The sequence below is a fragment of the Schistocerca nitens genome, chromosome 7 (assembly GCF_023898315.1).
Source record: "Schistocerca nitens isolate TAMUIC-IGC-003100 chromosome 7, iqSchNite1.1, whole genome shotgun sequence".
In the NCBI taxonomy this organism is placed as follows: Eukaryota; Metazoa; Arthropoda; class Insecta; order Orthoptera; family Acrididae; genus Schistocerca; species Schistocerca nitens.
The window spans coordinates 606,416,052-606,428,124 of NC_064620.1; positions in this window are offsets into that span (position 1 = coordinate 606,416,052).

The following is a 12,073-nucleotide window of genomic DNA, read 5'->3' on the forward strand; positions in this document are numbered from 1 at the left end:
TCAATCCACGTTGGCTCCTTGTTGCCTTCGGTCACGCTCCCTCGTCTGTCAGCTGAGCGCCTGAGGTTGTTGCCTGCGTAGTCCAGTGCACCTGCCACCTGCCGAGCACTGCTTCTTCTCCGCGTTCATCTAATTCGAGTGGCCAATCTTTTCGAGGTTTCACTACTCACGGTCCTCGCAGTCGAACTGCCAACCACTCGGATTCTACCATTGTGTCACCATCTCCGTGTGACAGCTCTTTTTCATGCCGTTCAATCCACGCTGGCTCCTTGTTGCCTTCGGTCACGCTCCCTCGTCCGTCAGCTGATCGCCCGAGGTTGTTGCCTGCATATTCCAGTGCACCTGCCACCTGCCGAGCACTGCTTCTTCTCCACATTCATCTAATTCGAGTGGCCAATCTTTTCGAGGTTTCACTCCTCACGGTCCTCGCAGTCGAACTGCCAACCACTCGGATTCTACCATTGTGTCACCATCTCCGTGTGACAGCTCTTTTTCATGCCGTTCAATCCACGCTGGCTCCTTGTTGCCTTCAGTCACGCTCCCTCGTTCGTCAGCTGATCGCCCGAGGTTGTTGCCTGCGTAGTCCAGTGCACCTGCCACCTGCCGAGCACTGCTTCTTCTCCGCATTCATCTAATTCGAGTGGCCAATCTTTTCGAGGTTTCACTCCTCACGGTCCTCGCAGTCGAACTGCCAACCACTCGGATTCTACCATTGTGTCACCATCTCCGTGTGACAGCTCTTTTTCATGCCGTTCAATCCACGCTGGCTCCTTGTTGCCTTCGGTCACGTTCCCTCGTCCGTCAGCTGATCGCCCGAGGTTGTTGCCTGCGTAGTCCAGTGCACCTGCCACCTGCCGAGCACTGCTTCTTCTCCACATTCATCTAATTCGAGTGGCCAATCTTTTCGAGGTTTCACTACTCACGGTCCTCGCAGTCGAACTGCCAACCACTCGGATTCTACCATTGTGTCACCATCTCCGTGTGACAGCTCTTTTTCATGCCGTTCAATCCACGCTGGCTCCTTGTTGCCTTCGGTCACGCTCCCTCGTCCGTCAGCTGATCGCCCGAGGTTGTTGCCTGCGTAGTCCAGTGCACCTGCCACCTGCCGAGCACTGCTTCTTCTCCGCGTTCATCTAATACGAGTGGCCAGTCTTTTCGAGGTTTGACTCCTCACGGTCCTCGCAGTCGAACTGCCAACCACTCGGATTCTACCATTGTGTCACCATCTCCGTGTGACAGCTCTTTTTCATGCCGTTCAATCCACGATGGCTCCTTGTTGCCTTCGGTCACGCTCCCTCGTCCGTCAGCTGATCGCCCGAGGTTGTTGCCTGCATATTCCAGTGCACCTGCCACCTGCCGAGCACTGCTTCTTCTCCACATTCATCTTATTCGAGTGGCCAATCTTTTCGAGGTTTCACTCCTCACGGTCCTCGCAGTCGAACTGCCAACCACTCGGATTCTACCATTGTGTCACCATCTCCGTGTGACAGCTCTTTTTCATGCCGTTCAATCCACGATGGCTCCTTGTTGCCTTCGGTCACGCTCCCTCGTCCGTCAGCTGATCGCCCGAGGTTGTTGCCTGCATATTCCAGTGCACCTGCCACCTGCCGAGCACTGCTTCTTCTCCGCATTCATCTAATTCGAGTGGCCAATCTTTTCGAGGTTTCACTCCTCACGGTCCTCGCAGTCGAACTGCCAACCACTCGGATTCTACCATTGTGTCACCATCTCCGTGTGACAGCTCTTTTTCATGCCGTTCAATCCACGCTGGCTCCTTGTTGCCTTCGGTCACGCTCCCTCGTCCGTCAGCTGATCGCCCGAGGTTGTTGCCTGCGTAGTCCAGTGCACCTGCCACCTGCCGAGCACTGCTTCTTCTCCGCGTTCATCTAATTCGAGTGGCCAATCTTTTCGAGGTTTCACTACTCACGGTCCTCGCAGTCGAACTGCCAACCACTCGGATTCTACCATTGTGTCACCATCTCCGTGTGACAGCTCTTTTTCATGCCGTTCAATCCACGCTGGCTCCTTGTTGCCTTCGGTCACGCTCCCTCGTCCGTCAGCTGATCGCCCGAGGTTGTTGCCTGCATATTCCAGTGCACCTGCCACCTGCCGAGCACTGCTTCTTCTCCACATTCATCTAATTCGAGTGGCCAATCTTTTCGAGGTTTCACTCTTCACGGTCCCCGCAGTCGAACTGCCAACCACTCGGATTCTACCATTGTGTCACCATCTCCGTGTGACAGCTCTTTTTCATGCCGTTCAATCCACGCTGGCTCCTTGTTGCCTTCGGTCACGCTCCCTCGTCCGTCAGCTGATCGCCCGAGGTTGTTGCCTGCATATTCCAGTGCACCTGCCACCTGCCGAGCACTGCTTCTTCTCCACATTCATCTTATTCGAGTGGCCAATCTTTTCGAGGTTTCACTCCTCACGGTCCTCGCAGTCGAACTGCCAACCACTCGGATTCTACCATTGTGTCACCATCTCCGTGTGACAGCTCTTTTTCATGCCGTTCAATCCACGCTGGCTCCTTGTTGCCTTCGGCCACGCTCCCTCGTCCGTCAGCTGATCGCCTGAGGTTGTTGCCTGCATATTCCAGTGCACCTGCCACCTGCCGAGCACTGCTTCTTCTCCACGTTCATCTAATTCGAGTGGCCAATCTTTTCGAGGTTTCACTCCTCACGGTCCTCGCAGTCGAACTGCCAACCACTCGGATTCTACCATTGTGTCACCATCTCCGTGTGACAGCTCTTTTTCATGCCGTTCAATCCACGCTGGCTCCTTGTTGCCTTCGGTCACGCTGCCTCGTCCGTCAGCTGATGGCTCGAGGTTGTTGCCTGCGTAGTCCAGTGCACCTGCCACCTGCCGCGCACTGCTTCTTCTCCGCGTTCATCTAATTCGAGTGGCCAATCTTTCCGAGGTTTCACTACTCACGGTCCTCGCAGTCAAACTGCCAAACACTCGGATTCTACCATTGTGTCACCATCTCCGTGTGACAGCTCTTTTTCATGCCGTTCAATCCACGCTGGCTCCTTGTTGCCTTCGGTCACGCTCCCTCGTCCGTCAGCTGATCGCCCGAGGTTGTTGCCTGCGTAGTCCAGTGCACCTGCCACCTGCCGAGCACTGCTTCTTCTCCGCGTTCATCTAATACGAGTGGCCAATCTTTTCGAGGTTTCACTCCTCACGGTCCTCGCAGTCAAACTGCCAACCACTCGGATTCTACCATTGTGTCACCATCTCCGTGTGACAGCTCTTTTTCATGCCGTTCAATCCACGCTGGCTCCTTGTTGCCTTCGGTCACGCTCCCTCGTCCGTCAGCTGATCGCCCGAGGTTGTTGCCTGCGTATTCCAGTGCACCTGCCACCTGCCGAGCACTGCTTCTTCTCCGCGTTCATCTAATTCGAGTGGCCAATCTTTTCAAGGTTTCACTCCTCACGGTCCTCGCAGTCGAAATGCCAACCACTCGGATTCTACCATTGTGTCACCATCTCCGTGTGACAGCTCTTTTTCATGCCGTTCAATCCACGCTGGCTCCATGTAGCCTTCGGTCACGCTCCCTCGTCCGTCAGCTGATCGCCCATGGCTGTTGCCTGCGTATTCCAGTGCACCTGCCACCTGCCAAGCACTGCTTCTTCTCCGCGTTCATCTAATTCGAGTGGCCAATCTTTTCGAGGTTTCACTCCTCACGGTCCTCGCAGTCGAACTGCCAACCACTCGGATTCTACCATTGTGTCACCATCTCCGTGTGGCAGCTCTTTTTCATGCCGTTCAATCCACACTGGCTCCTTGTTGCCTTCGGTCACGCTGCCTCGTCCGTCATCTGATCGCCCGAGGTTGTTGCCTGCGTAGTCCAGTGCACCTGCCACTTGCCGAGCACTGCTTCTTCTCCGCATTCATCTAATTCGAGTGGCCAATCTTTTCGAGGTTTCACTCCTCACGGTCCTCGCAGTCGAACTACCAACCACTCGGATTCTACCATTGTGTCACCATCTCCGTGTGACAGCTCTTTTTCATGCCGTTCAATCCACGCTGGCTCCTTGTTGCCTTCGGTCACGCTCCCTCGTCCGTCAGCTGATCGCCCGAGGTTGTTGCCTGCGTATTCCAGTGCACCTGCAACATGCCAAGCACTGCTTCTTCTCCGCATTCATCTAATTCGAGTGGCCAATCTTTTCGAGGTTTCACTCCTCACGGTCCTCGCAGTCGAACTGCCAACCACTCGGATTCTACCATTGTGTCACCACCTCCGTGTGACAGCTCTTTGTCATGCCGTTCAATCCACGCTGGCGCCTTGTTGCCTTCGGTCGCGCTCCCTCGTCCATCAGCTGGTCGCCCGAGGATGTTGCCTGCGTAGTCCAGTGCACCTGCCACCTGCCGAGCACTGCTTCTTCTCCGCATTCATCTAATTCGAGTGGCCAATCTTTTCGAGGTTTCACTCCTCACGGTCCTCGCAGTCGAACTGCCAACCACTCGGATTCTACCATTGTGTCACCACCTCCGTGTGACAGCTCTTTGTCATGCCGTTCAATCCACGCTGGCTCCTTGTTGCCTTCGGTCACGCTCCCTCGTCCGTCAGCTGATCGCCTGAGGTTGTTGCCTGCGTAGTCCAGTGCACCTTCCACCTGCCGAGCACTGCTTCTTCTCCGCATTCATCTAATTTGAGTGGCCAATCTTTTCGAGGTTTCACTACTCACGGTCCTCGCAGTCGAACTGCCAACCACTCGGATTCTACCATTGTGTCACCATCTCCGTGTGACAGCTCTTTTTCATGCCGTTCAATCCACGCTGGCTCCTTGTTGCCTTCAGTCACGCTCCCTCGTCCGTCAGCTGATCGCCCGAGGTTGTTGCCTGCGTAGTCCAGTGCACCTGCCACCTGCCGAGCACTGCTTCTTCTCCGCGTTCATCTAATTCGAGTGGCCAATCTTTTCGAGGTTTCACTCCTCACGGTCCTCGCAGTCGAACTGCCAACCACTCGGATTCTACCATTGTGTCACCATCTCCGTGTGACAGCTCTTTTTCATGCCGTTCAATCCACGCTGGCTCCTTGTTGCCTTCAGTCACGCTCCTTCGTCCGTCAGCTGATCGCCCGAGGCTGTTGCCTGCATATTCCAGTGCTCCTGCCACCTGCCGAGCACTGCTTCTTCTCCGCGTTCATCTAATTCGAGTGGCCAATCTTTTCGAGGTTTCACTCCTCACGGTCCTCGCAGTCGAACTGCCAACCACTCGGATTCTACCATTGTGTCACCATCTCCATGTGACAGCTCTTTTTCATGCCGTTCAATCCACGCTGGCTCCTTGTTGCCTTCGGTCACGCTCCCTCGTCCGTCAGCTGATCGCCCGAGGCTGTTGCCTGCGTATTCCAGTGCACCTGCAACATGCCAAGCACTGCTTCTTCTCCGCATTCATCTAATTCGAGTGGCCAATCTTTTCGAGGTTTCAATCCTCACGGTCCTCGCAGTCGAACTGCCAACCACTCGGATTCTACCATTGTGTCACCATCTCCGTGTGACAGCTCTTTTTCATGCCGTTCAATCCACGCTGGCTCCTTGTTGCCTTCGGTCACGCTCCCTCGTCCGTCAGCTGATCGCCCGAGGTTGTTGCCTGCGTAGTCCAGTGCACCTGCCACCTGCCGAGCACTGCTTCTTCTCCGCGTTCATCTAATTCGAGTGGCCAATCTTTTCGAGGTTTCACTACTCACGGTCCTCGCAGTCGAACTGCCAACCACTCGGATTCTACCATTGTGTCACCATCTCCGTGTGCCAGCTCTTTTTCATGCCGTTCAATCCACGCTGGCTCCTTGTTGCCTTCGGTCACGCTCCCTCGTCCGTCAGCTGATCGCCCGAGGTTGTTGCCTGCGTAGTCCAGTGCACCTGCCACCTGCCGAGCACTGCTTCTTCTCCGCGTTCATCTAATTCGAGTGGCCAATCTTTTCGAGGTTTCACTACTCACGGTCCTCGCAGTCGAACTGCCAACCACTCGGATTCTACCATTGTGTCACCATCTCCGTGTGACAGCTCTTTTTCATGCCGTTCAATCCACGCTGGCTCCTTGTTGCCTTCGGTCACGCTCCCTCGTCCGTCAGCTGATCGCCCGAGGTTGTTGCCTGCGTATTCCAGTGCACCTGCAACATGCCAAGCACTGCTTCTTCTCCGCATTCATCTAATTCGAGTGGCCAATCTTTTCGAGGTTTCACTCCTCACGGTCCTCGCAGTCGAACTGCCAACCACTCGGATTCTACCATTGTGTCACCATCTCCGTGTGACAGCTCTTTTTCATGCCGTTCAATCCACGCTGGCTCCTTGTTGCCTTCGGTCACGCTCCCTCGTCCGTCAGCTGATCGCCCGAGGTTGTTGCCTGCGTAGTCCAGTGCACCTGCCACCTGCCGAGCACTGCTTCTTCTCCGCGTTCATCTAATTCGAGTGGCCAATCTTTTCGAGGTTTCACTACTCACGGTCCTCGCAGTCGAACTGCCAACCACTCGGATTCTACCATTGTGTCACCATCTCCGTGTGACAGCTCTTTTTCATGCCGTTCAATCCACACTGGCTCCTTGTTGCCTTCGGTCACGCTCCCTCGTCCGTCAGCTGATCGCCCGAGGTTGTTGCCTGCGTAGTCCAGTGCACCTGCCACCTGCCGAGCACTGCTTCTTCTCCGCGTTCATCTAATTCGAGTGGCCAATCTTTTCGAGGTTTCACTCCTCACGGTCCTCGCAGTCGAACTGCCAACCACTCGGATTCTACCATTGTGTCACCATCTCCGTGTGACAGCTCTTTTTCATGCCGTTCAATCCACGCTGGCTCCTTGTTGCCTTCGGTCACGCTCCCTCGTCCGTCAGCTGATCGCCCGAGGTTGTTGCCTGCGTAGTCCAGTGCACCTGCCACCTGCCGAGCACTGCTTCTTCTCCGCGTTCATCTAATTTGAGTGGCCAATCTTTTCGAGGTTTCACTCCTCACGGTCCTCGCAGTCGAACTGCCAACCACTCGGATTCTACCATTGTGTCACCACCTCCGTGTGACAGCTCTTTGTCATGCCGTTCAATCCACGCTGGCTCCTTGTTGCCTTCGGTCACGATCCCTCGTCCGTCAGCTGATCGCCCGAGGTTGTTGCCTGCGTAGTCCAGTGCACATTCCACCTGCCGAGCACTGCTTCTTCTCCGCGTTCATCTAATTCGAGTGGCCAATCTTTTCGAGGTTTCACTCCTCACGGTCCTCGCAGTCGAACTGCCAACCACTCGGATTCTACCATTGTGTCACCATCTCCGTGTGACAGCTCTTTTTCATGCCGTTCATTCCACGCTGGCTCCTTGTTGCCTTCGGTCACGCTCCCTCGTCCGTCAGCTGATCGCCCGAGGTTGTTGCCTTCGTAGTCTAGTGCACCTGCCACCTGCCGAGCACTGCTTCTTCTCCGCGTTCATCTAATTCGAGTGGCCAATCTTTTCGAGGTTTTACTACTCACGGTCCTCACAGTCGAACTGCCAACCACTCGGATTCTACCATTGTGTCACCATCTCCGTGTGACAGCTCTTTTTCATGCCGTTCAATCCATACTGGCTCCTTGTTGCCTTCGGTCACGCTCCCTCGTCCGTCAGCTGATCGCCCGAGGTTGTTGCCTGCGTAGTCCAGTGCACCTGCCACCTGCCGAGCACTGCTTCTTCTCCGCGTTCATCTAATTCGAGTGGCCAATCTTTTCGAGGTTTTACTCCTCACGGTCCTCGCAGTCGAACTGCCAACCACTCGGATTCTACCATTGTGTCACCATCTCCGTGTGACAGCTCTTTTTCATGCCGTTCAATCCACGCTGGCTCCTTGTTGCCTTCGGTCACGCTCCCTCGTCCGTCAGCTGATCGCCCGAGGTTGTTGCCTGCGTAGTCCAGTGCACCTGCCACCTGCCGAGCACTGCTTCTTCTCCGCGTTCATCTAATTTGAGTGGCCAATCTTTTCGAGGTTTCACTCCTCACGGTCCTCGCAGTCGAACTGCCAACCACTCGGATTCTACCATTGTGTCACCATCTCCGTGTGACAGCTCTTTTTCATGCCGTTCAATCCACGCTGGCTCCTTGTTGCCTTCGGTCACGCTCCCTCGTCCGTCAGCTGATCGCCCGAGGTTGTTGCCTGCGTAGTCCAGTGCACCTGCCACCTGCCGAGCACTGCTTCTTCTCCGCGTTCATCTAATTTGAGTGGCCAATCTTTTCGAGGTTTCACTCCTCACGGTCCTCGCAGTCGAACTGCCAACCACTCGGATTCTACCATTGTGTCACCATCTCCGTGTGACAGCTCTTTTTCATGCCGTTCAATCCACGCTGGCTCCTTGTTGCCTTCGGTCACGCTCCCTCGTCCGTCAGCTGATCGCCCGAGGTTGTTGCCTGCGTAGTCCAGTGCACCTGCCACCTGCCGAGCACTGCTTCTTCTCCGCGTTCATCTAATTTGAGTGGCCAATCTTTTCGAGGTTTCACTCCTCACGGTCCTCGCAGTCGAACTGCCAACCACTCGGATTCTACCATTGTGTCACCATCTCCGTGTGACAGCTCTTTTTCATGCCGTTCAATCCACGCTGGCTCCTTGTTGCCTTCGGTCACGCTCCCTCGTCCGTCAGCTGATCGCCCGAGGTTGTTGCCTGCGTAGTCCAGTGCACCTGCCACCTGCCGAGCACTGCTTCTTCTCCGCGTTCATCTAATTCGAGTGGCCAATCTTTTCGAGGTTTCACTACTCACGGTCCTCGCAGTCGAACTGCCAACCACTCGGATTCTACCATTGTGTCACCATCTCCGTGTGACAGCTCTTTTTCATGCCGTTCAATCCACGCTGGCTCCTTGTTGCCTTCGGTCACGCTCCCTCGTCCGTCAGCTGATCGCCCGAGGTTGTTGCCTGCGTAGTCCAGTGCACCTGCCACCTGCCGAGCACTGCTTCTTCTCCGCGTTCATCTAATTCGAGTGGCCAATCTTTTCGAGGTTTCACTACTCACGGTCCTCGCAGTCGAACTGCCAACCACTCGGATTCTACCATTGTGTCACCATCTCCGTGTGACAGCTCTTTTTCATGCCGTTCAATCCACACTGGCTCCTTGTTGCCTTCGGTCACGCTCCCTCGTCCGTCAGCTGATCGCCCGAGGTTGTTGCCTGCGTAGTCCAGTGCACCTGCCACCTGCCGAGCACTGCTTCTTCTCCGCGTTCATCTAATTCGAGTGGCCAATCTTTTCGAGTTTTTACTCCTCACGGTCCTCGCAGTCGAACTGCCAACCACTCGGATTCTACCATTGTGTCACCATCTCCGTGTGACAGCTCTTTTTCATGCCGTTCAATCCACGCTGGCTCCTTGTTGCCTTCGGTCACGCTCCCTCGTCCGTCAGCTGATCGCCCGAGGTTGTTGCCTGCGTAGTCCAGTGCACCTGCCACCTGCCGAGCACTGCTTCTTCTCCGCGTTCATCTAATTAGAGTAGCCAATCTTTTCGAGGTTTCACTCCTCACGGTCCTCGCAGTCGAACTGCCAACCACTCGGATTCTACCATTGTGTCACCACCTCCGTGTGACAGCTCTTTGTCATGCCGTTCAATCCACGCTGGCTCCTTGTTGCCTTCGGTCACGCTCCCTCGTCCGTCAGCTGATCGCCCGAGGTTGTTGCCTGCGTAGTCCAGTGCATCTTCCACCTGCCGAGCACTGCTTCTTCTCCGCATTCATCTAATTCGAGTGGCCAATCTTTTCGAGGTTTCACTCCTCACGGTCCTCGCAGTCGAACTGCCAACCACTCGGATTCTACCATTGTGTCACCATCTCCGTGTGACAGCTCTTTTTCATGCCGTTCAATCCACGCTGGCTCCTTGTTGCCTTCGGTCACGCTCCCTCGTCCGTCAGCTGATCGCCCGAGGTTGTTGCCTGCGTAGTCCAGTGCACCTGCCACCTGCCGAGCACTGCTTCTTCTCTGCGTTCATCTAATTCGAGTGGCCAATCTTTTCGAGGTTTTACTACTCACGGTCCTCGCAGTCGAACTGCCAACCACTCGGATTCTACCATTGTGTCACCATCTCCGTGTGACAGCTCTTTTTCATGCCGTTCAATCCACACTGGCTCCTTGTTGCCTTCGGTCACGCTCCCTCGTCCGTCAGCTGATCGCCCGAGGTTGTTGCCTGCGTAGTCCAGTGCACCTGCCACCTGCCGAGCACTGCTTTTTCTCCGCGTTCATCTAATTCGAGTGGCCAATATTTTCGAGGTTTTACTCCTCACGGTCCTCGCAGTCGAACTGCCAACCACTCGGATTCTACCATTGTGTCACCATCTCCGTGTGACAGCTCTTTTTCATGCCGTTCAATCCACGCTGGCTCCTTGTTGCCTTCGGTCACGCTCCCTCGTCCATCAGCTGATCGCCCGAGGTTGTTGCCTGCGTAGTCCAGTGCACCTGCCACCTGCCGAGCACTGCTTCTTCTCCGCGTTCATCTAATTTGAGTGGCCAATCTTTTCGAGGTTTCACTCCTCACGGTCCTCGCAGTCGAACTGCCAACCACTCGGATTCTACCATTGTGTCACCATCTCCGTGTGACAGCTCCTTTTCATGCCGTTCAATCCACGCTGGCTCCTTGTTGCCTTCGGTCACGCTCCCTCGTCCGTCAGCTGATCGCCCGAGGTTGTTGCCTGTGTAGTCCAGTGCACCTGCCACCTGCCGAGCACTGCTTCTTCTCCGCGTTCATCTAATTTGAGTGGCCAATCTTTTCGAGGTTTCACTCCTCACGGTCCTCGCAGTCGAACTGCCAACCACTCGGATTCTACCATTGTGTCACCATCTCCGTGTGACAGCTCTTTTTCATGCCGTTCAATCCACGCTGGCTCCTTGTTGCCTTCGGTCACGCTCCCTCGTCCGTCAGCTGATCGCCCGAGGTTGTTGCCTGCGTAGTCCAGTGCACCTGCCACCTGCCGAGCACTGCTTCTTCTCCGCGTTCATCTAATTTGAGTGGCCAATCTTTTCGAGGTTTCACTCCTCACGGTCCTCGCAGTCGAACTGCCAACCACTCGGATTCTACCATTGTGTCACCATCTCCGTGTGACAGCTCTTTTTCATGCCGTTCAATCCACGCTGGCTCCTTGTTGCCTTCGGTCACGCTCCCTCGTCCGTCAGCTGATCGCCCGAGGTTGTTGCCTGCGTAGTCCAGTGCACCTGCCACCTGCCGAGCACTGCTTCTTCTCCGCGTTCATCTAATTTGAGTAGCCAATCTTTTCGAGGTTTCACTCCTCACGGTCCTCGCAGTCGAACTGCCAACCACTCGGATTCTACCATTGTGTCACCACCTCCGTGTGACAGCTCTTTGTCATGCCGTTCAATCCACGCTGGCTCCTTGTTGCCTTCGGTCACGCTCCCTCGTCCGTCAGCTGATCGCCCGAGGTTGTTGCCTGCGTAGTCCAGTGCACCTTCCACCTGCCGAGCACTGCTTCTTCTCCGCATTCATCTAATTCGAGTGGCCAATCTTTTCGAGGTTTCACTCCTCACGGTCCTCGCAGTCGAACTGCCAACCACTCGGATTCTACCATTGTGTCACCATCTCCGTGTGACAGCTCTTTTTCATGCCGTTCAATCCACGCTGGCTCCTTGTTGCCTTCGGTCACGCTCCCTCGTCCGTCAGCTGATCGCCCGAGGTTGTTGCCTGCGTAGTCCAGTGCACCTGCCACCTGCCGAGCACTGCTTCTTCTCTGCGTTCATCTAATTCGAGTGGCCAATCTTTTCGAGGTTTTACTACTCACGGTCCTCGCAGTCGAACTGCCAACCACTCGGATTCTACCATTGTGTCACCATCTCCGTGTGACAGCTCTTTTTCATGCCGTTCAATCCACACTGGCTCCTTGTTGCCTTCGGTCACGCTCCCTCGTCCGTCAGCTGATCGCCCGAGGTTGTTGCCTGCGTAGTCCAGTGCACCTGCCACCTGCCGAGCACTGCTTCTTCTCCGCGTTCATCTAATTCGAGTGGCCAATCTTTTCGAGGTTTTACTCCTCACGGTCCTCGCAGTCGAACTGCCAACCACTCGGATTCTACCATTGTGTCACCATCTCCGTGTGACAGCTCTTTTTCATGCCGTTCAATCCACGCTGGCTCCTTGTTGC